The sequence below is a fragment of the Chrysemys picta genome, chromosome 1 (assembly GCF_011386835.1).
Source record: "Chrysemys picta bellii isolate R12L10 chromosome 1, ASM1138683v2, whole genome shotgun sequence".
NCBI classification, from domain to species: Eukaryota; Metazoa; Chordata; order Testudines; family Emydidae; genus Chrysemys; species Chrysemys picta.
The window spans coordinates 70,454,214-70,475,636 of record NC_088791.1 but is presented as its reverse complement, the minus strand read 5'-3'; the positions used below and the strand labels follow the sequence as shown (position 1 = coordinate 70,475,636).

Here is a 21,423-nt window from a genome sequence, read left to right as displayed (position 1 = left end):
CAGAGTGTTTGTGAGCAGGAAAGAGAAACAGATGCACCCACAGAGTGATATCACCCAGAAAGCACCCAAATGAATAATCAGTGTTAAAAAGTTAAGGGGAAAATCATATTTAAGCTGTTTCCCCGACCACATGTAATTAGTGCTTGCCTTTCGTCATTCATTACAATCTTTAGCTTCCTGTATTTGAGTACATAATGTTATCATCTCTTTCCAGAAACGGTTTAGACAAATTCTTCTTGGAAATCCTTCCCACGCATGTATATTTTGGTGTCCTTTATTTCCCAGGCAGTCAGTCAGACCTTACTGACAGCAACAGAATGTTGTAGTTAGGGATGGCTCGTTCAGCGTCCCTCCACCCATCCGTTCCATACTGCCATGGGAGGAGACTATCTAACGTGGTGTGTTGCGATTTTGAAAGATCAGAAAATGGTTTCGAAATCACAGTTAGCGTAAATGTGCATCTTAAACAAAAATGCACTTTTAAAAGAATTGAAACCAAAATGAAAACTCAAAAGATTTCTCAAGTCCCAGCAGTCCTCTGTTGACAAGCTGAAGCAGAAGCATTCCTAAAGCCACTCTGCTTATAGGTTGTTTTAAAATTTTTTATAAACAATAGCTCACAATCAAAGGCCCCGATTCTGCAATCAGATCCATGTGGATGGCTGCTTCTACTAATGCGAAGACCCACAGATGTCAATGGGGCTCATTCCACATGATCTGACTACAAGAACAGGGAATGAATGGTGGGTCTGACAGAGAAGTAGTTTTCATTACTCTTCTAGTGGGACATACCTCAGGTTCACTGATCCATGTTTCATGTTAAAATGATTGATAACTATCTCCTTCAATTAAGGGATATTACTTTTAAAAATGCTTTATTGTTGATTTTTTTCCATCTCTATTTCATTCTTTATAGTGATGGTGAATGGGACCTGATTCTCCACTGCCTTGTGCCTTGTGTAGTTGTTTACTCCTGCATGGTGAGGGCAAATGGGTGAGAGACAGATGTTTCTGCAGAGGACAGGCTGTGAATAGGGGACTCTAGACTGGGACACCTCCCAGGAGGTGCTGCTCCTGCATCATCCGCTGGTCTAACTCAGGACCTGCTGCTTCCACTGAAGATTCCTTTTCACGGTGAGTCCTTTTCATGTTAGCATCACCAGGTAAGAATGGAGAGCAGCACTCCCCCAAGCCCTTCTACACTGAGCAGAGAATGAGGAGCTGTGCTGCCCAGAATTCCTACTTTAGCCAATGGTACTATGTCCACCTGTAAGTGGATCATTCACACCACTCCTCCCGCGAATTCCCCTTCACATATTGCCCACAGTAATGAATAGAATCTGCTTTTGATATTCCAATAGCGTCAGTTCTTCCCTGAGCAGTGCTAAATGAGTCACCAGGAGGAAAGACAGCGAGTTGCTCTGTGCCTGAACCAGAAGCACTGAGCGCTTGGGCACTCCAGAACACAGGGATTTATTGTCTCCGATAAAATGCAAGTTTTACCTGCTCCATTGTTCTGCTTGTCTGAGGCTGGCGTGTAGCAGTCTGAGGCATGAAGAAGTTTAGCTATTAGTTCAGTTGTTGTGAGGTTTAATCCAAAAGCCAAGAGATATTTTGTGGTGAAGATTTCTTTTCTTTTTTTTTTTAATCTTTCTTTTTTCAAGTCTTGGCTGGGTGCCCCCTTTCTTCCCTCCCCCCTGAGTGTAGATTTGCTAGAGAACTTTAGCTGGGTGGTGATAATGAACAATGGTGTTGCATGAGCAAAACACCCCGACTAGCAGGAGTGGTGGAGATATTACATTGCCAAAGAGGCAGGGCTTTAGCCATTAGCTTAGTAATCACATGGCCTTGGATGTTTTGGCTCCAAGCATCAGCAGAAGCTCTCGTTAAAAGGTAGCTCTGTAGTGTAATCTTAATTATGGTTCATCCACAGTCATCTACCCAGAGTCCTCCTAACTAGGTCATTCATATAGCCTGTTCTACAGAGATTACAGCTGAATGGTAAATTAACCATATTACAGAATGATTTTACACCCTGTGTCTGGACTCATTGTAGGTACCACATGAATACCTAAAATAGATTACAAGAGCAAAACACATAACCCAAATGGGTACATGCAAATAGGCAGACTGCAGTGACTCCTGCTTCGTAAGAAAAGCATTATTCTCCCAGGAGAAAAAAATGTTTTGTTTTGTTTAATTCACTGAATTAAGATAAACCAAAGGGGAAGTGGAGACTAGTCAGCTGATGTTGCAGATATGGGCTGGGAAGAGTCTTTGACCTTGTTCTGTGGTAGAATATTTCACTGTAGAAAGGAACAGCTTCTTGGCTGAGCAGCTGCCGTCCGGAGGTGTTTTTATTGGCCAACAAGTCAGAAAGGAATGAGGCATGCCTGGAGAAAGTAGAGCTTTGCCAGCTTTAATCCCTGCTTTTTTATTAGATCTAAACCTGAACCAACTGAGTTTCAAATGTTCAGTAAAAACCCACTGGTCTAATTTGCTCAGCAGGTTCTAGCTCCATCCTTATAGTCTCCCTAGGTGTGTCAGTTTCAAATGCCACGGTGTACAAGAATAAACAGAAGCAAGCATAGCTTGTTCTTATTATTTCTGTTTCCTGCATGTTTCCAGTTTCCTTGGGTGGCAGCACTTAGGAAAACAACGCAGTCTTGGGATGTTCTTATTTTCAGCTCTACAGTTAAGCTCCCAAGGAAGGCAAATAAACAGCTAACATTTTAGGACATAAAGTTGATTAAAAATAGACACTGCAGGGCTAGAGAAATACAGCTGCTCAACACAGCTTCCAGAGATGAACCAGGAGACCCAGGCACACACTCTGACCTAAAGAACTCTAATGACAAGGTTTATTTTATGCTGAAATACACTTGATGATATATATGTCCAGACAGTAAAATATATTGTCTGACTTCAAGATATCTGTGGGTTGTGTTGGATGCAGGGTCTGATCCTCTGAGGTGCTGAGCACCCTCAATCCCACTGAAGTCAATGGGAGTTCAAGGCACTCAGTACCTCACAGAATTGGGCCCTTAGTGAAGATCAGTATCAATTTCTCTTTCTAGCCTAAATGTTAAGCTATGTAACTGCTGTATGAGAGGGTATATGACCCATGTGGGTAGGTGACTGTGGCTGTCCAGATAAAGCCAAAGCCTCCCTCTCCAAACCATCTTTCTTGTCAGGAGGACTGTAGGATTTGGAACCAGCCAGGCAAGGGATTAAGTGCAAGTGCAGCTGAGACTTGTTGACCTAGAAGCTCTAGCTTATACATATCAGAGGTGGAAAAGGAGAAGCATTACCCAATAGTGGAGAGGCTGGACTTAATTTAGGGAGTTTTGTTTGGATTTCAAAGCAGTGAGGCTGGCTTCTGTTGGACCATCCTTCTGTCCCAGAAAGGGGAGGCTTTTTATTTGGATCTTATTTATAATCTGAAAAAGGGGATAAGCTAGAGCCTTTGTTTCTCTTTGGGGAGTGGGGTAATTGCCCCATCAGGGAGAAAGAGCCCAACCTGTGATATTCAGCATAATTGAGGTTACACTGATTGGCTGAAAACCCCTGATTCCATCTCTGTTATGTTCTCCAAAGGCATCAATACCATGGATCTCCCACAAGTCCCTTCCAAAAGCTGTGGTGGTGGTGGTGAGTGACTTCTCATTTCTTAAAACAAAATCTAGAAGATGTGATGCTATGAACTTTTTGGAAAGAGTCTGTTGCTCTCTAACATGGAAGCACTATACCTGCTACACTTTGAGTCTATTTGAAATTGCCAGTTTGTCCTGCTTTGGGTGAATCTGGTGGCAGGTGAAGGAGGTCCTTAACATACTTTAAGGTGAGTTCCTAATTCCTCACTTTGTATCCTTATCAGAATAAGCAATAACATTGCCTCCCAGTCTTTCATCACAAGGAATGTCTCTCTTATGAGAGCTTTGTCCTCTAACACATTTTATGAAAAGTACATTACATTCCCTTAAAGAACAAGCTTGGTGTGGTGGCTAGAAGTAATAGCATGCACAATTTGGGAGGCAGCCTGGCCCAGCTGCTGTTATAAAAGGTAACTTGCTCCCAATGGTTCCTCTTTATATAATAATTTTAATTTCTAAGTTACGCAATTCCCTGTATTCTGATTAGCTGATGGGTTATAATTGCAGTTGTTTCTTAAGCAGACAGTGTGCGAATTGCTGCAATCTGTGTGAGAAACCGCCAATAATGCATCGATTTGCATGGTTATTTTACAATAACCTTAATATGCAAATTGTACTGCTCCAATTGGGTACTGAACATCCCTGTGTTCTAACTGGCTACTGCCCAGCAATATCTCAACAATAAATATGACTGCCTCAATGTGTCATCCCTCCTTTGTTGTTTCATCTAACTCCATATTTTAAGTAACAATTGTAATAAAGCAGGAGTGATGGTTCTTCTGCCTGGGTCAAGCAGTTGCAAAAGGTGGGTGAGCCTGGATGGTCTAGTGAGAAGATAGGGTTTGATGGTGACATTAAAAGGGAGCTAGAAGATGAGTGAGCTGCATTCAGGCATACACAGGAGCAAGCCAAGATACTGCTACATTCAGGCTGCGTCCCTTCCTCCAAATCTACTGTGCTCTCTCATCAAACATTCCCTAAAAGAAGATAACTCTAAGTTCCTATAGATAATCATACAATAGTATCTGTTACTGGGAAGCTATCTAGTGTAACTAGAGGCTGATCTAGCTATCAGCAAGCTAGGCAGATGCCTAGGGTGGCAGATTTCTGGGCAGCTGCCTAGAGCAACAGATTTGGCCTGGCTGCTCCTCTGTCATGATGGAAGGGTGGTTGGTCCAAACGTGAGTGGTAATGCAATCCTGTGTGCCAGGTTGTAATGCTAATCACTCAGATTTGGCCTGGCCGCACCCCATTATGAGGGGGGTGGGGTGGGCATCTGGGCCAAATTTCAATGGCATGGGCGGGGCGGGGTGGGGAGCCTGAAGCAGTGCCTAGGGCAGCGGTTTGCCTTGAGCAGGCTCTGAATGTAACAATGCAGTCAGGAGTCATGCTTTTAGTGGATATTTAAATGGGAAAGTTTGAGGGCAATAGTGAACCACAGCAGTGGCATTATTAGCCAAACAGAAGGCACGAGTAAAGGAATGGAGAATACAGTTTTGTATCACAACCCAAGACTGCTCACTGTCAATATGGTGGTAACTGTGTCATGGCCGCAAGCTCTAAGACTGAAGGAAAGGGGGTTTATTTAATCTTAGATGTGATGACTACCTCATAAACAGGAAAACCCCTCAAGTTATCACCAAGGTGTACATTTTATTTTCTTGAGAGAGAGCCACAGTTCTGATACTCTGGCTCGTGTTCAGTATTTGGGCCCACGGCTGGTATTTTAATCTGCATTCCTTTTGAAATTTAGTCTGAACAAGGTGGTTTTCTGGAGTAATGGTCGCAGGACGGGGCCTCAAACTTGGACTTTTTTATATTCACTTCCATTGTTTGTTCTATTTTTGAGTAATATGCCTTTCTGGTTAATGGCTTTTGCTATTTACTGACACTCATCTAATATAAACTTCTTGTACTGGTAAATCCTATCAGTGGTGGAAGTAGCGTAACTTTATTATTATTATTTTTCATTTTATTTTAGGCTGGGTGGGGGAGGAACAGGATTTGTGGGGTGTGTGCTAGGCTGTGCTCAACAGGGGCAATTTGTACACCACCATGCAGTAGCAGTTCGTTGGCAGCCCTGGGGACTGACAGGGCAGGTGGAACCTGTGGCACCACTGGCCTTTCCATCATCCGAACACAGTTGAAGGCAGACTGGATGTTTGGTGATCCCGGAGTTGGTAGTAAGTTCCATAGAACAGTTTCACTACAGATCTATGGTCTGGGAGGAATGATTCACAGTACACAACCTGGCTGCTTGGATTGTGTGCTAAAGGCAAGATCTGGGTCAGGCTCACAATCTTTCTACATCTTTCTTATGGTTAATATCTAGCACTGCTCAGGGGCTTTCAATCATTCTGTTGTTACTGGTCATATTTTTAAACTCTTACATTTAATTCCTGTGTCCACACTGTATGAACTTCAGATACCAGGACTCTGACATTAAACTGTGCAACTAAACAGTGCAGTAACCAGTTCTTGGTTTTGCTTTTTCACGCAGGTTAAAGGCAAGAGTTTTAATTAGTATTAAGTAGGAATTGGAGCCACTCAGTCATAACAACCATATTATTTATTTCAGCAGTCATTTTGAACCAAGTGGCATGCCATTCAATGTTCTATTTATTATAGGAACATAGATGTGTAAATATTTATTAAATTCACCAAAAAGAAAAGCAAGAGATAAAAACTTGGCGGTGATATAACTAGTGTAAATGTTTTGTTGGAGTGAGTGCATTCTTATATCCTGGAGGTCAATTGCTATTAGCAACAGGATCTGATGAATAAAACACTGACATCTTAGGCTTGGTCTACACTAAACCCCCAAATCGAACTAAGGTACGCAACTTCAGCTACGTGAATAACGTAGCTGAAGTCGACGTATCTTAGTTCGAACTTACCGCCGTCCAGACCCGGCAGGCAGGCTCCCCCGTCGACTCCGCGTACTCCTCGCGGCGAGCAGGATTACCGGAGTCGACGGGGAGCACTTCTGAGTTCGATTTATCGCGTCCAGACTAGACGCGATAAATCGAACCCAGAAGTTCGATTGCCTGCCGCCGAACCAGCGCGGTAAGTATAGACAAGCCCTTAGAATGGCAATCGTAGATCCTCCCATTTGGTATAACCTGTTGCCAAACCAAGGGGTACCAAGCAATCTAGGGATAGAGCTGGTATTGCAATACTCATGCAGAAGTACTTGTATGTATGTCTGGCACCATTGCCACAGAAGAGAATACTGTGCTGAATATGTAAAATGAAGGATATAAATTTATTCTTTTCCAGGAAGTAACTCTTGGAAGTGACATTAGATCAATTTTATGCTTTTGTTATCAGTAGATACACTAATAACCACTCCTTCATCTCTTCTTTTGTCTGGTATATCTGCAGTAACTTTCATCTGAAGATCTCGAAGCACTTTATAAACACTAATTGCACTTCACAATGCTCATATGAGGCAAGTGTTATTTTTACCACTTTAGAATTGGATAAACTGAGGAACAAATGCTGTCACTGGGCCAAAAATCACACAATGAGTCAGTGGAAGATCTGGGAGCAGAACTTGACTCTTGGATGCCGTTTGTCTGCAATAACCATTATACTACACAGCTTCCTTTCATGACCTGCTTCCTTTATCTTTTGTTCAGACACCTATTTGATCACCTTTGCTTATTTAAATGAAACTGTCATTGTTACTTAACATGCTGACTCATCTTTGACAACGATGAAATGTTGGAACATACAGGAGGGTAATTTGCATAAACCTGAGGAAAGATTACAAGGTCAGTCTAGCAATCTAGCTTATTTTAAAAGTGAACCAGGCTAATGTAAGGAAAATGAAGGTTATAATGGAAAGATAGCTGCCTCTGAACTATGAAATAACAATTGTGATTCGATAATTAAGCCTTGCACAACAGCCTGTTTTACAGATGTATAAAGTGAGAAACAGAGGTCACAGACTTGACCAAAGTAACACAATCAGTCAATGGTGAAGATGGGAACAACCTAGAAATACTAACTCCAACCCCCTTTTGTCTAACAACTTCTAGATGACAGACCTTCCTTTGTAGTGACTGGTGTTTGGGGGGGAATGCAAACCAGCTGCATTTACATTTGCCAAGCTGTAGCCAAGTCTTGAGAATTAGCTGCTTCTGGATGCTTGCATCTCGATGCTACTTCACCATCTCGTGCCAAGTGTGGGAGAGGCTAGCCACTTCTCCATGACTAAATTCAGAAGAGTCTTATGGTCTGGGCTTACTGCTTGGAGTGCATGGAGAAAAAAGAGATCAACTGCAAAATCTGAACCACCAAGAGAACTACTGTGGGCCTGCCCACTCCCAATGTTTATTGGTTACATCTTAAGAGGATCAGAAGTGCTCACATGTATTGGAAAAAGCTTTAGTACTATATAGTAGTTGTGAAACACCCTACAATGGCAGTTAATAACTCTTCTTTCACTAGTTCTCCAGAGTTAGTTGTGTGTGTTTGTAAATATATAAACAGCAGCAGCATTTTGCTGCTGCTGTTTATATAAGTTCTGAGTCTCCTGCCTGACAACCACATTTCTTCATATTCTTTTGTCATTTCTGGAGGGGAAAAAAATCCATTACAAGATATGGACCTAAAAATTAATTTGAAACGACAGTATGACTCTCATGCCGTGTGGCTCTGTCCCCCTCTAGTGGCTAGATCACACATTCCTGTTTAAGAGCTGGTTACTGGGCCTGGGCCTTTAGCTTGGGTAGTGGAAGCTCCTGTTTTTAGGTCCAGCAATCATAGGTTTAGTCCCCTTGGACAGTGACCCATATGAGGCATCATTACAACAGTAATTACTTTTTGTAATCTGCTCTGTTTAAAGATCAGGTACAGCACTGTCAGTAGCAGGGTACCTCAACCATGACCTGGATGTGACCTTTCCTGGAGGGAAGGATATTTAATTTCATTGCCCACTCATTCATTGTCTTCTCTACTGAGTGTTTGGAATTGTAACCACAAGAGTGCATTCACTTATACAGGAAAATGTTGTCTGAGCTATATGGTTTATCTGACGTAATCTATTCCTGTGAGAGATCACTAACACCCTTTATGATTGCTTTCTCAGTCCAGTTGAAATAATTTAATCCAGGGCCATCATCAACAAACTCTGAAACTGTGCTCCTAGGCTCATTAACTCTTAGGTTTCTGTGGACTTTCCACTTTGTAAGTCAGATGAATACATTAGGCATCTTCAGTCAGAAAGTTAACACTCAGGGTGAAATCCTGGCCCCGCTGATGTAAATGGGAGTTTTACCCTTGACTTTCCTGGGACCAGGATTTTGTCCCTAAGGCACCATCTTATGGGCTTAATTCTGTTTGTGCCCAGGCTTTAGAGCACTCCCTCCATCAATTTCAGTGACAGCAGCACAAGTGGGATGTTAGCCGGCTACTCAATCAGTGTATTGTTAAGGTAAACCTCACTGCTCATGGAGAAGTGACTTGAACTAGTTCTTAAGTTACCCTGATATTTTTCCTTTTCTTCATTACTATTCTGTCAAACTGATAGAGCAGGTGAGGGGGAAAAAGGCAAGAGAAAAGCAGATAGACGGTTTCTTTCTGGGAATAGAGTGTTAGTCTAATCAGTGGCCTAAAGTGAACGTCTTATTTCACTTCCTCGCTGATTGTAGCCCACATCACAAAATCCCAGCAGAGAAAGGTTTCCAGGAGTTCTGTTTGGGAAAGACCATCACTGGCACACAGACTGACTCTAATTTCTCTGCTTAAGAAATAGGCTGCCAATAGCAACACAGTTTAAAAAGCCAGAGAATCCAAAAGATGGGATGCTTCATAAAGGCAGAAAACAGTGCTGCTTGTTTGTGCCATTGCCCAGCTGCCATTTTCTAGGATGCGTTGCCTTAAGAAAATCTGTCTTTTTACGTTCCTTTAGTTCTTTCAGACACTACTCAAGTGAAAATATAGGCAACAGCTAGTTTCAATTTAGTAACGGTCAGAAAATCTTGTCCTAGGATGTGACAAAGAAATCAAATTACATACATATGTGTGAGTCCTATGCTAGTAACACTTACAGTGGCGTTAAAGGAAAAACTATTCTTTACTGCCGTGATCACTGGGTTTTGTCGCACAATCCAGTGTTGATAGCATACCATTGACTGTCATTTCTGACTATCACAGGCTCACTGGGTAACTTTGCACATGTAACTAAAAGCCTCATCCAAGGCCATTGAAGTCAGGGAGTGTTGGACATCAATAGTACCAGATTTGACCCAGTTGGTCTTTCTATTGACATCAGTGGGTTCTGGACTGGGCCTATAATCTCTGAGTTTATCCCCATTTCACAGATGAGGATAACACCTGCCTCTAATGTGCTGCACAGCTACATTAATGTTTCATAAAGAAGCTTGATTATAAGTGGGGGGGGGGAGTGGTTTTTTTAAATTTATTTTAAAGTAACTAAAAGTGAGGCCCAGCCCTCCCATGAATCCCAGAAAGTGTTAATTATTTTAAAAAAACCAACGGAGGTGACGGTGATAGCTACACACTTCTTCTCCCTTCTTTTCCCCCTCCCTCCCCCCTTTCTCCTCATGGATCATGCCATTTCCATTCAAGAGGGGGTGGGGTTGAGATAATGTTTTTAAATGGATTATGGCCAGCTTATCTCTTTAATTACAAAAAGCAAACATGTATAAACAGGTAAAATGAAATGCCCCCCATTAATAGTGACTAGTCAGTTGGATTCTTCATCCCACCTCAGGACATACCCTGTTTCTTTCCTGTACTCTGAATATATAAAAATCTTCATCTCTTTGAAGATAAAGTACCAAACATTGCCCTGATGTAAGTAGGCATTACTCCTCTGAAGCAAATTTACACCTGAATCAGACCCAAAGCTGAAACTGAAACCAGGTGCACAAATCAAACGTGAATGTCGTTTTTATTCAAAGGGGAATGTGCTACAGAAAACAGTGACAGCAATCAAATGAAGCCAACACCACCTGCAATTTACATACAGTTCATTGCCTGAAGGACACTTATCCATTTATATAGTCATATTCTTTATTTAATCTCCTGGGGAAAATACGATCCAAATAAATTTAAAATCTATGGGTCAAATCCTATGATATGCTGAGTATCTCAAACTCCCATTGACTTCAAAAGGAGAAGCATGGCTCAGGATTTGGTCCTATATGTTTAGGGTTTTGACTGAATAAATGTTTTTCTTCTGTGTAGTAGCAAAACTAGCCCCATGTACTCTTTCCCCCCTCCTCTAAATAAATAAGCACAATCAAATAATTATTTTTCCTATAAAGTGATTTTTGAAAAAACTACATTATGGCTGGAGTTTCTAGCAATCTCTGTTTGTTGTATGTTAAAGGTTAAGTGCTAGTTACTGGGCCTGATCCTCAGCTAGCCTAAATCTATAGTTCAGTTTATCTATTGACGCTACCCTGATTTACGCTAGCTGGGAATCTGGCCCAATTGACTCTGTTTATGAAGCCACTTAAGTGTTTCTTAATATTTTATGTTACATGTTACTTATTTAGATATCAGTTGCGAATGGATCTGACACATACACTGGATGGTTAACGTAAGCAGTTAGTCGTTGGTGCAGAAAATCAAACAAATTGTAGCACACTGAATTATTCATGTAATTTGTGTGCCGACACTGAGTTAATTACCATCTTTGTAAAAGCCATCGCTGAGTCAGTCTGAAGTGCAGTCTAATGAAAACAGACAGAAATGGATTTTTTCTGAATATAAGTGAAAAGCTGTGAATATATGCTGATTTCTGATAGGATGTGTGAATGCTTTTCTTTTACGTAAAAGCTGAATCCTGCCCTGCATACCAATTGCAGCTAACCAGTTGTGGTGTCAGTGTAGATGAAAGCAGTGCCTTGAAGCACAAGCCACCATCTGCTTCCATTGGCGTTGACATGATCAGCTGTCCCTCCAACGGAATAGACACCAGCCTCAAAACTTTAAAGGCAAACATATGGTTTTGGAAACATTTCAAAAACATATAACGTTGTCTTGGGGAAAGGACAAATGTGGTTGGCATGAATATTTAAACCAGTGTGTATGGCTTTAATGTATGTATTAAAATGAGCCATTTGGTTAATTTAACACACTCTGAGCATCTGGGAATGAAAACTACAACTTCAGTATTTTTTTTTAAAAAGCTATAGGATTCATTCAACTCCCTTCCTCTGTTTAGATACAGTTATAATATTGACCAACAAGCACTGCAGATAGACACACTCAGATTCAAATACTTCCTTTATAAGATCATTTCGTCTCAGGGGTGCTGGAACAATTTGTACAGTGGGGGTGCTGAGAGCCACTGAGCCAAACTGTAAACCCTGTATATGATGGAAACCACTTCAAGTCAGGGGGTGTTGCCGCACCCTCAGCACCCCTAGTTCCAGCACCTCTGTTTCGTCTGTACAGTACAGCTCTATGCACATCTGTATATTTGTGCAAATGGAGATAGGATCATTAAATAAAAGAGGTGATTGGGACAGATGGGAGAAGAATTGGAAATTTCCATATGGAAATTTGATTCCTTCAGCAAAAAGGGTCAGAGTTACTTAGAAAACAATTCCTAGAACCGAGCAGTTAGACTTGAGAGAACCAAGCTGGGACAGGCTGGAGTTGACTTGAAATGCCCAGAAGGGAAATGAAGAAAGCACTAAAGACAAAAACAATTAGGATAGCGCAGCTGTACCGTACAAACATACTCAAAACCGACTGGTGGCATGTCACCTGCACACACTGTTCCTGTCAACTTGTGATGTAGTATTACTGTGTCCAAAAACATACAGGCTCAGACTGTGACTGGTGCCTCTGCAGAGGTGTGTGTGAGGGGGCAGTCTGAAGGAACCTCCTCCTGTACCAGGGCCATTCTTGCCTGAAGTTATTTCCCGAGTGCTGCAGCTGCTCTCTCCTAGCATCCCATGGATACAAATTACTCTAGAAATTGCTTGGAGAAGGCAGACCGTGGCCTGGCTTCTCTGTGCCCTCCACCAAAGCTGCAGGGGTAACTGTGCTGCCACAAAGTAAGGGAATGGGGTGGCAGGTGATATTCCCCACATTCCGCAGAAGCAGAATTGATGAGGCACAATCTTTCCCCAAATTCCCCCCTGTAGTAGTGTGGTTCTACACTGCCCCCACCTGGGTCACGGGCTAAAGGATGCACTTGAATCTATATAAAGCAGTGACTAACACACATGGGCTGCCACTGATTTGCATATTAAATTTGCAACCAGGCTTCTGCGGTAATTCCTTTCAAATGATTCCAGGCACAATCGATGAGCATATCACCAGCATGTTTGTATTAACTCTTAACAACTTCCCAGTGGCTCATTTTAGCATTGTATTGTCTTGATGAGGTTTCAGAGCTAACCCCCATTAAGATGAACGAAGCAGTTCATGCCTCTCAAAGCTATTGTTCTAGTATTTCTGTAGGATGAAGAAGTCAGTATTGCTGGTTCACATTTTCATAATTTTCTTCATGAAAAGGATCAGAAATGGGGCTTTTATCATTTTTGAAAGTATCTTTAAAGGTATGGAAAGCCCTGGAAACAACCACAATCCTCAGAAAGTCCCTGTACCTTCCTCCAAAGCCTCTTGACTTCAGATGGCATATCCTGTGCTCCTAACAATATCAGCAAAATTGTTATTCATGCTTGATTGTCACATTTAAAACTGTATTATAGGATGGCTGGTAGTACCCTCTATTAAGATTGCCTGACACTTTCCATTATAATCTCCGGTTATCAATATTGCTTTGCCAAATTTTAACCAGCTGGGCTGAAATTTTCCATGCTGGATGAATGCCTCAGGCTGAATTTCTCTGGAAAACTTCAGCAAAAACTGTTCAGCCATTTCTGAGAATGAAGTCAGAGAAAAATGCATTGTTTTGCCTGTGTTTAAAAAATTCTTTGAGAAGCTCTCGGTCCCATGTGATTTGAAGTAGTGACTTGAAGTTGTGGGGGTGGGGAGAGAAGGGGAAAGAGGGTGTGTGTGTGACCTTTGTTTCAAGGATGTGCTTTTACCTGTCCTGTTTTTAAAAAAAAAAAAAAAAAAAAAAAAACTGCCCAAATTTGGCCAAGCTTTTGAAAAATTCCGGTTCTCACATGCTCAATAGAGACTTGCTAGAGCTTCACAGATGAAATCCCTGAAGATTCCATCTGTATGGGGTATGTTCCAGCCTCAGGTTGTAGGGGGTTGAACAGGACTATGCCTGCAATTGTAGATCTGGGCTGCTGTAAGATGGGCTGGGTCTGGACATGGGACGCTTGAGAGCTAGGAGCCTGTCTCCCCTGTGCTCTCAATGCCCTCTGATTGGGCCCAGAAAGCATGGAGGAAGAAGTTGGCTGTTTCAAATACAGAGGCGAGGGGATACCATCAGATTAGGCCTGAATAAAGACTGGGAGTGGTTGGATCATTACAAAACCTAAACTTAATTTCCTCAATACTAATTTCCTCCTACTGTTACTCACCTTCTTGTCAACTGTCTATAATGGGCCACTCTCTTACCACTTCAAAAGTTATTTTTCCTCCCTTGGTATCCTGCTGTTAGTTGGGTTATCTCGTTAGACTGACCTCACACTTGGTAAAGCAACCCCCAACCTTTCATATATTTATACCTGCTCCTGTATTTTCTACTCCATGCCTCTGATGAAGTGGGTTCTAGCCCATGAAAGCTTATGCCCAAATAAATTTGTTAGTCTCTAAGGTGCCACAAGGGCTCCTCGTTGTTTTTGCTGATACAGACTAACATGGCTACCACTCTGAGTAAAATGGCTAAGGTCAATCTCAGTTGGGTGGGGGGGGGTATAGGCTTGACTTTGGTGAGTTTATCTTACGGCAAAACTGAAGTGTCTGGTGTTCACTTTGGATTTACCTCAGGACATCTTATATATGTTAGTTACCCCAAGGTCAAAATGCAGCTCTTTCAGCAGAGAAGACAAGCCGTAAATGAGAGGCACTAACCCGCTACCCCACCTATATCTCACAGCAAGTGTTTTGTGATGGAAAGACTAACATGCTCTGTGATCATCTCACTTCTGGGGCCAGACAGCTTTTTCTTTTTCTTTTTTCGGCCTGGCCAAGGGGTTGTGATCATGCTACCGTGATCTGTGCCTTTGTTTCCCTTGGATTAGACAGCTGCAGTGCACTCTGCATGGGGCTACCCCTCAAATAAATTCAAACAGGAGCTGGTGCAGAATGCAGCAGTTCTCGGGGGGAGAGGGGGAGAAGGGGTGTCCCCCTGTAAGCACAAACCCAGTACTGGCTGATTGACATTGGCTATTGCCTGTTTTCTGGGAGGAATTCAGAGTAGTGGCTTTGACCTCTAAAGTGCTAATGGCTTGGGAGCTGCCTATCCAATCCCCACGTCTTTCCCCATACAACATTGCTGCAGGGGGGAGGAGTGGAGCTGCTCAATCTGAAGCCCCCTTCTCTTCGAAAAGAGGGAGGTATTGAGAGGGCATTCTCACTGGGGGATGCTGGTCTCTTGAATCCACTTCTTTCCTTGGTCGGAAATAGGTCAGATCTGTTGACTTTCAGGGCATGCGTTAAAGTCTCTCTTCCTGGGCGTCTGGGGAGGGAGTGAGGCATGGAGAGCGTGGAGTCGTGTGCAGCGTGGGTTGTTTCCTGCTCTGGTGAGGCTGCTGGGTTTGTGCTGTTTGTACCCATAGAACTGACCTTTTAATATATGGCACAGTACTTGGAGCACTTTTTAATAGGTTCTGTACATTGAAATAGTAGATGCAGATACACTATCAAGAGAAGTTCCCTTTAAATATGATGAAGCTAATGGGCTGCAAAATGCAAATGAACTAGATGAGATTAGAAAATGATTACTTCAGAGAATGGAAAACCTCAGCTAAAGCTCACAGTCTGATCATATATTGACTTTCTGATGTGTTGCTTTCCCCCCAGCTATAATAGAAAGGAAAAACATCATAGTGGTAGCTTCACAGGACTGATGGTTACTATGGCTACCACTCCATATTCCATCTAGGCCTTCATCTGCCCAACTCACAGAAGTGGGAGAAGATGCATTGCTGCTTTTGAAAGCTGATGGTAATCTGTACTAATTTTATCTCTGTGTATCACCCCGCCCTAGTAAAAGTCATTTCTGCTTAGCATTTTCCCCATGCATTTAATCTAAATAGGCCTTTCAACCCCCTAAATGCAGAGAGAAGTTGCCAAACGGTATGCTGTTGCAATTTTCATTGATGTTGCCTTGTTACAACATAGTCCTATTACTCTCCTGGTACCTACAGAATGGGTGTAGTTATAATGGAGAGAGTTTGTTTATTTTGATTTACTTGGAGCATAATCCTGAATTCCTCATACATTGAAATTTCCCTCTGAATATAATGGTCAGTTGTTCATAAGATCTATTTGAAGGAAAACATATTTTGCTAATATTCCATCTAGCCTGTTTAATACAGATAAGCACCGGGAACAGAGAAGCTAAAAAATTGTGCTGTAAGGATAGCTGGGGGTTAATATGCATCACTAGATTTTTATTGCCCAAAGGAACATTATGGTGCTGTCAGGTCCCCAGCTACAAGTCAACGCTGGGGCCTGGATGGGCGGGGACTCAAGAATGTAGTCCGAGTTCAGTCTCAAGGGTCAAGGCCAGAAGCAGCAGTCCATGCTAATGTCATGCCATAGGATTGGGTTGGAGTCAAGGTCAATGAGCCACGCTGGTTGGAGCCAAGTGAGCCAGCTGAAGTGGGGTTAGTGGAATAGAGGCAGGATGAGAAGTCAGAGGCAGAGCAGAGGGCCAGGAACCGAAGCAGGGTGAGGCACCAGGTGTGAAGCAGGGGACCAGAAGTGAGGCCAGGTATCAGGGCTGGGGTCAGAAACCAGGAATAATTTCAGGAGTATGCAGCAGGGTCTGTTTGCAGCAGCAAGCCAAGGATCTGCCTAGTTGCACAGGTAGCCTGTATGTATTTCCCTTTGGCCCAGGCATGCAGTTTAAGGCCTATCAGGGAATGTGGTAGGCTCCACTAGTCAGGGACTCTGTTGGTAGAACATCCAGTGGTGTTTGAAACTGTAGCGCTCATAGGCTGATATTCCTCAGTTCACCAGAGCAGTTGGGTGGTGGTGTGGACATGGCAGCTGCCCTAGCACCAACAGACCTGGGTTCCAGACCTGCATGCCCTCAGAGGGGTCCCCCTATTACAGTGATACTCCACAGCAGATTGCTGATGTAAGTGTCTAATGTGTACATCAACTACAGAAAATCTACATATTGAAATTTTGTTGATTTTTGTGCCTTAATGCAAAGTATCATCTTGTTTGCATGACAGAGAAATATTGATTTGAAGCACCTTCATTTTCCATTCCCATTATTGACGTGTATTTTAGTGGTGAAGAAGTTGGCGGTTCCAGGAATTTGAACTTGGGCTCTCCCTTACTCCTAGTTGTAGTATGTGTTAAGGAGTCCCTTTACTCCAGACAGTATTTCTCAACCTGGGGCGGTGGGAGGAGTTTAGGGGGGGTTGCAAGCAGGGCTGGCATTACGGGGTAGAAAGCAGAGTAATTGCCTGGGGCCCCATGAAGCTAATTGACATGTTTCAGCCCTGCGCTGGGCTGAAGGCTGGACCCCATGGGCGGGCTGGTGCCCTGTGGGGGAGGGGCTGGCACCAGCACCCCAAGTTTAAAGTAGGGGGGTCACGATATATATTTTTTTTAAGCCTAAAGGAGGTAACCAGCACTAAAGGTTGAGAACACAGCTCTAGAAGGTAGTAATTATCCAAGTGATCCTAAAGGCAGTCTTATCCCTTTTCCTGGGAGCTTTGTCACCTGATTATACCATCGTTCCTCAGACCAACTTTGTTCTACTACAGTGTGGCTGGAGGTGGGTTCGCAGGCCCTGCCATGTTTTAAAAAATGGCTTAATCTAGGAAGGCTTTCCTTTGTTCCTAATGTTGGCAAGGCCTAATGTGATTAGAATGAGCAATAATCTAGTTTCAAGTTTAAAAAAAACAAAAAAACAAGCAAACCATGATTTCAGCCCAATTTATGCCCTGGTTGCTAAAATCTGTGTTAAAATGGTGTTCTAGCATGGTCTTTGAGGTAGTGTAGACAGGGCTGCAGGGTGCACATGCACAATGGTTGACTTTAAAGACTAAGGGCTCAAGCCTGTCCTTTCTTGTACGCACTAGGTTTTCTTGTTAGGTAGTGCTGAAGGGTAATACATTCTGCATGCTGCTCTTACAATGTGTTCATCATTTTCACACTTGTTGGATGGCTTTCTACACATAAATGAGTTATAGTACATTAACATTATTTTTCAGACGTTTGATGTATTTATTTTTTTGACTCAGGAATGTTGGTTTCAACTCTTTTGCCAGATGGCTGAGAAGAAAGAAAATTGTTTGTGCTAAATGTTTGAGCTAGAGTCCAAAGAAGGAGGGTCCAATTAGCACAAAAAGCAAGTGCAGTCTTCCAATATATGGGAATGTAAAGCCATCAGAACAAAACAAGAAATCACCGGCCTAAAAAAAAAAAGCAGCTATAAAACATATTCCACAATCAGTTCACTGAGTACTTATCTCTGCTTGCTGACTTCAGAGCTGATTTAGTAGCCTGTATGAAAAGGATGCAAGTACTATTAAGGCTCTAATTCAAGAGGATCTTGACTGTATTATTTATTTGGGGAAAAAATGAGCACCTTCCTTGTAAAGCCTATTTCTTCTCCTATGGGAAATTGTCTCTCTCCTCTCTGCTGGAAGAAGACATCAGCAAAAGGAGACCTGAAAAGTCAAATATACTCATGAATTACAAAGTAGACATTTTCCATTGCAAATCCAAAATTCTTGAGTTTATTATATTAAAAAAAAAAACTATCCCCTTTGTGAAATGTATTCCATTCTCTTCATTCATCACCCCAAAAACAAATATGCAAGAACACGCCTGACTTTCCCTTTTCATAGAGCTGTCTTCCCCCCACTCCCCCCCCCAAAAAAGTCTGTATGTGGAGTCCCATTTTAAAATGTATAAAAACTACCATTTCATAAGTATTGGGCCGAAAAAAACCTGATGAGGTTCAACAAGGACAAGTGCAGAGTCCTGCACTTAGGACGGAAGAATCCCATGCACTGCTACAGACTAGGGACCGAATGGCTAGGTAGCAGTTCTGCAGAAAAGGACCTAGGGGTCACAGTGGACGAGAAGCTGGATATGAGTCAACAGTGTGCTCTTGTTGCCAAGAAGGCTAATGGCATTTTGGGCTGTATAAGTAGGGGCATTGCCAGCAGATCGAGGGACGTGATCGTTCCCCTTTATTCGACATTGGTGAGGCCTCATCTGGAATACTGTGTCCAGTTTTGGGCCCCACACTACAAGAAGGATGTGGAAAAATTGGAAAGAGTCCAGCGGAGGGCAACAAAAATGATTAGGGGTCTGGAGCACATGACTTATGAGGAGAGGCTGAGGGAACTGGGATTGTTTAGTCTGCAGAAGAGAAGAATGAGGGGGGATTTGATAGCAGCCTTCAACTACCTGAAGGGGGGTTCCAAAGAGGATGGAGCTCGGCTATTCTCAGTGGTGGCAGATGACAGAACAAGGAGCAATGGTCTCAAGTTGCAGTGGGGGAGGTCCAGGTTGGATATCAGGAAAAACTATTTCACTAGGAGGGTGGTGAAACACTGGAATGCGTTACCTAGGGAGGTGGTGGAGTCTCCTTCCTTGGAGGTTTTTAAGGCCCGGCTTGACAAAGCCCTGGCTGGGATGATTTAGCTGGGAATTGGTCCTGCTTTGAGCAGGGGGTTGGACTAGATGACCTCTTGAGGTCCCTTCCAACTCTGATATTCTATGATTCTATGATATCTCTCTTTCATATGAGAACAAAATCTCATATCTGCTACAAACAGCTGAATTCCACCTTGCCCCAATCACTCTTCCAAAAATTGATAGTTGGACCCACCACTACCCTTGAATGCTAATATATTTGCACATTCCAAGGCCAGAAGCCTTACCATGCAAATTTCAATGGAAGCCGAGGATCATGGAACAGTACATGTTAAAGAAACATAAAATACATTATTGTTGATCTGCAGCACGTTTCACAAGCTTTCATGTGTTTTGCAGAATTATGTAGATTAAAGGAATATGGCCAATCATGCTGACCACTATTGTTTCATTGTTTCCTTGTACTCTCCCTTTGGTCTGTCTATATCCATCTGCTGTCTCTTGTCTTGTCTTTCACTTGGGCTATGTCTACACGGCACCCCTCTTGCAGCAGCGTGTCGGGTGTGTGTAGCTACATACTGCAGTGAAAAGCAGGTTGCGTCCACATTGCGGGGTGTAGCTGCACATATCACTTAAGGCTCTGACAAGGGGGAGCAACCTAACCCCCAGTGTAGACAGTGCTGTACTGATGGGAAAGCTTCTCCCATCAATAAAGCTACTGACTCTCGGGGAGGTGGATTAACTACAGCAACGGGAGAATCTCTCACATTGTCATAGCAGCAGTGCTGGGTTTACAATGGTGCTATGGAGCCGGGCCCCTGCTCAGAAGGGACCCTGGCCTGCTTCGCTTGTACTGTGCCCTAAGACCCCACCAGCCCACTGTCTCCCACCCACCCACAACTTGCTCCTCCTGGCCAGCTCACCAGCCGGCCGAGGGCTCCTCTCTGCCCCCTGGCCAGACCCCAGTGCACCACCAGTTCCAGACAGTCTCTGCTTCCCACCCCTTGTGGGGCCCTGCCTGGGACTGGTGCGGAAGCCTGGCCAGTCTTGGCCAGTTGTGGGGAGACAGTGTGGGAAGCTTGGCTGGGCCCCTTCAGGCAAGCAGGTCCTGAGGGAACCCGGATCGCGCTACTCCTGAGGGTCGGGAGTGATTCCTGCCCCAGGACCACCCCTGGCTGTGCTGCCGGCTCAGCCTGGCAGACAGTCACCTCCCAGCAGGGCGGGTGAGTGCAGCCGGGAGACAAGGCATGGGGGTGTGGGTCTCTGTGGTGCATGGGGGCGTGCTGGACTGTGAAGGGGCAGGGAAGATCTTTGTGTGTTGGGGCACTAGGGAGTGGGGGTTTTGTGTGGGGTGCTGGACAGTTGTGTTGGAGCTGTGGGCAGGGAGTGCTGGGCAGGGGTGGTGTTGTGTAGGACACTGTACATTTGTGGGGAGAGTCTAGGGGAGGCCCTGGCCATAGTGGATCTAGTGGGGGGGAGGCCTCTGGACTTAGGGATTCTGGGGGGGGGTGTTGCAGAGGTGCTGACTTTCTGATTTCCCTTGGGGTACTTGACCACTGCTCTGCCCCAGGCCGTGCCCCCCACTCCACCCTTTTTCCCCAAGGCCCCATACCCACCCCACCTCTTCCTGCCCCCGCTCCACTCTCTTCCTGCCCCATCCCACACCCTCTCCAGAGTGCCCCCTGCCAAGGGTTACCATACGTCCGGTTTTTCCCGGACATGTCCGGCTTTTCGGCAATCAAACCCCCGTCCGGGGAGAATTGCCAAAAAGCCGAACATGTCCGGGAAAAATACCAGCCGGGCACTTCCTCTTCCGCAGCTGCTCTGCTCCTCCCCGGACTCAGATTTCGGCTCTGTTTAAGAGCCAAGCTGCCCGAGCCAGCGCTACCGGCTTCGGGCAGCCCCCGTGCCTCCGGACCCTGCGCCGCCGGAGCAGAGCAGCTGGAGCCGGGGAGGAGAAGTGCCCAGCTGGCGGCTGAGGTCCGGAAGCACGGGGGCTGCCCGAAGCCGGTAGCGCTGGCTCGGGCAGCTTGGCTCTTAAACAGAGCCGAAATCTGAGTCCGGG

General features: G+C 44.0%; 1 long non-coding RNA gene across 1 annotated transcript; it reads left to right on the top strand.

Moving 5' to 3' along the window:
* The first annotated feature begins 309 nt into the window (after positions 1–309).
* Positions 310–18,607, top strand: LOC122174674 (uncharacterized). The gene is made up of 4 exons (XR_010590920.1): positions 310–743; positions 917–1,134; positions 3,598–3,841; positions 17,993–18,607. It is a non-coding gene; the product is annotated as an uncharacterized LOC122174674 (long non-coding RNA).
* The last annotated feature ends 2,816 nt before the right edge of the window (positions 18,608–21,423 follow it).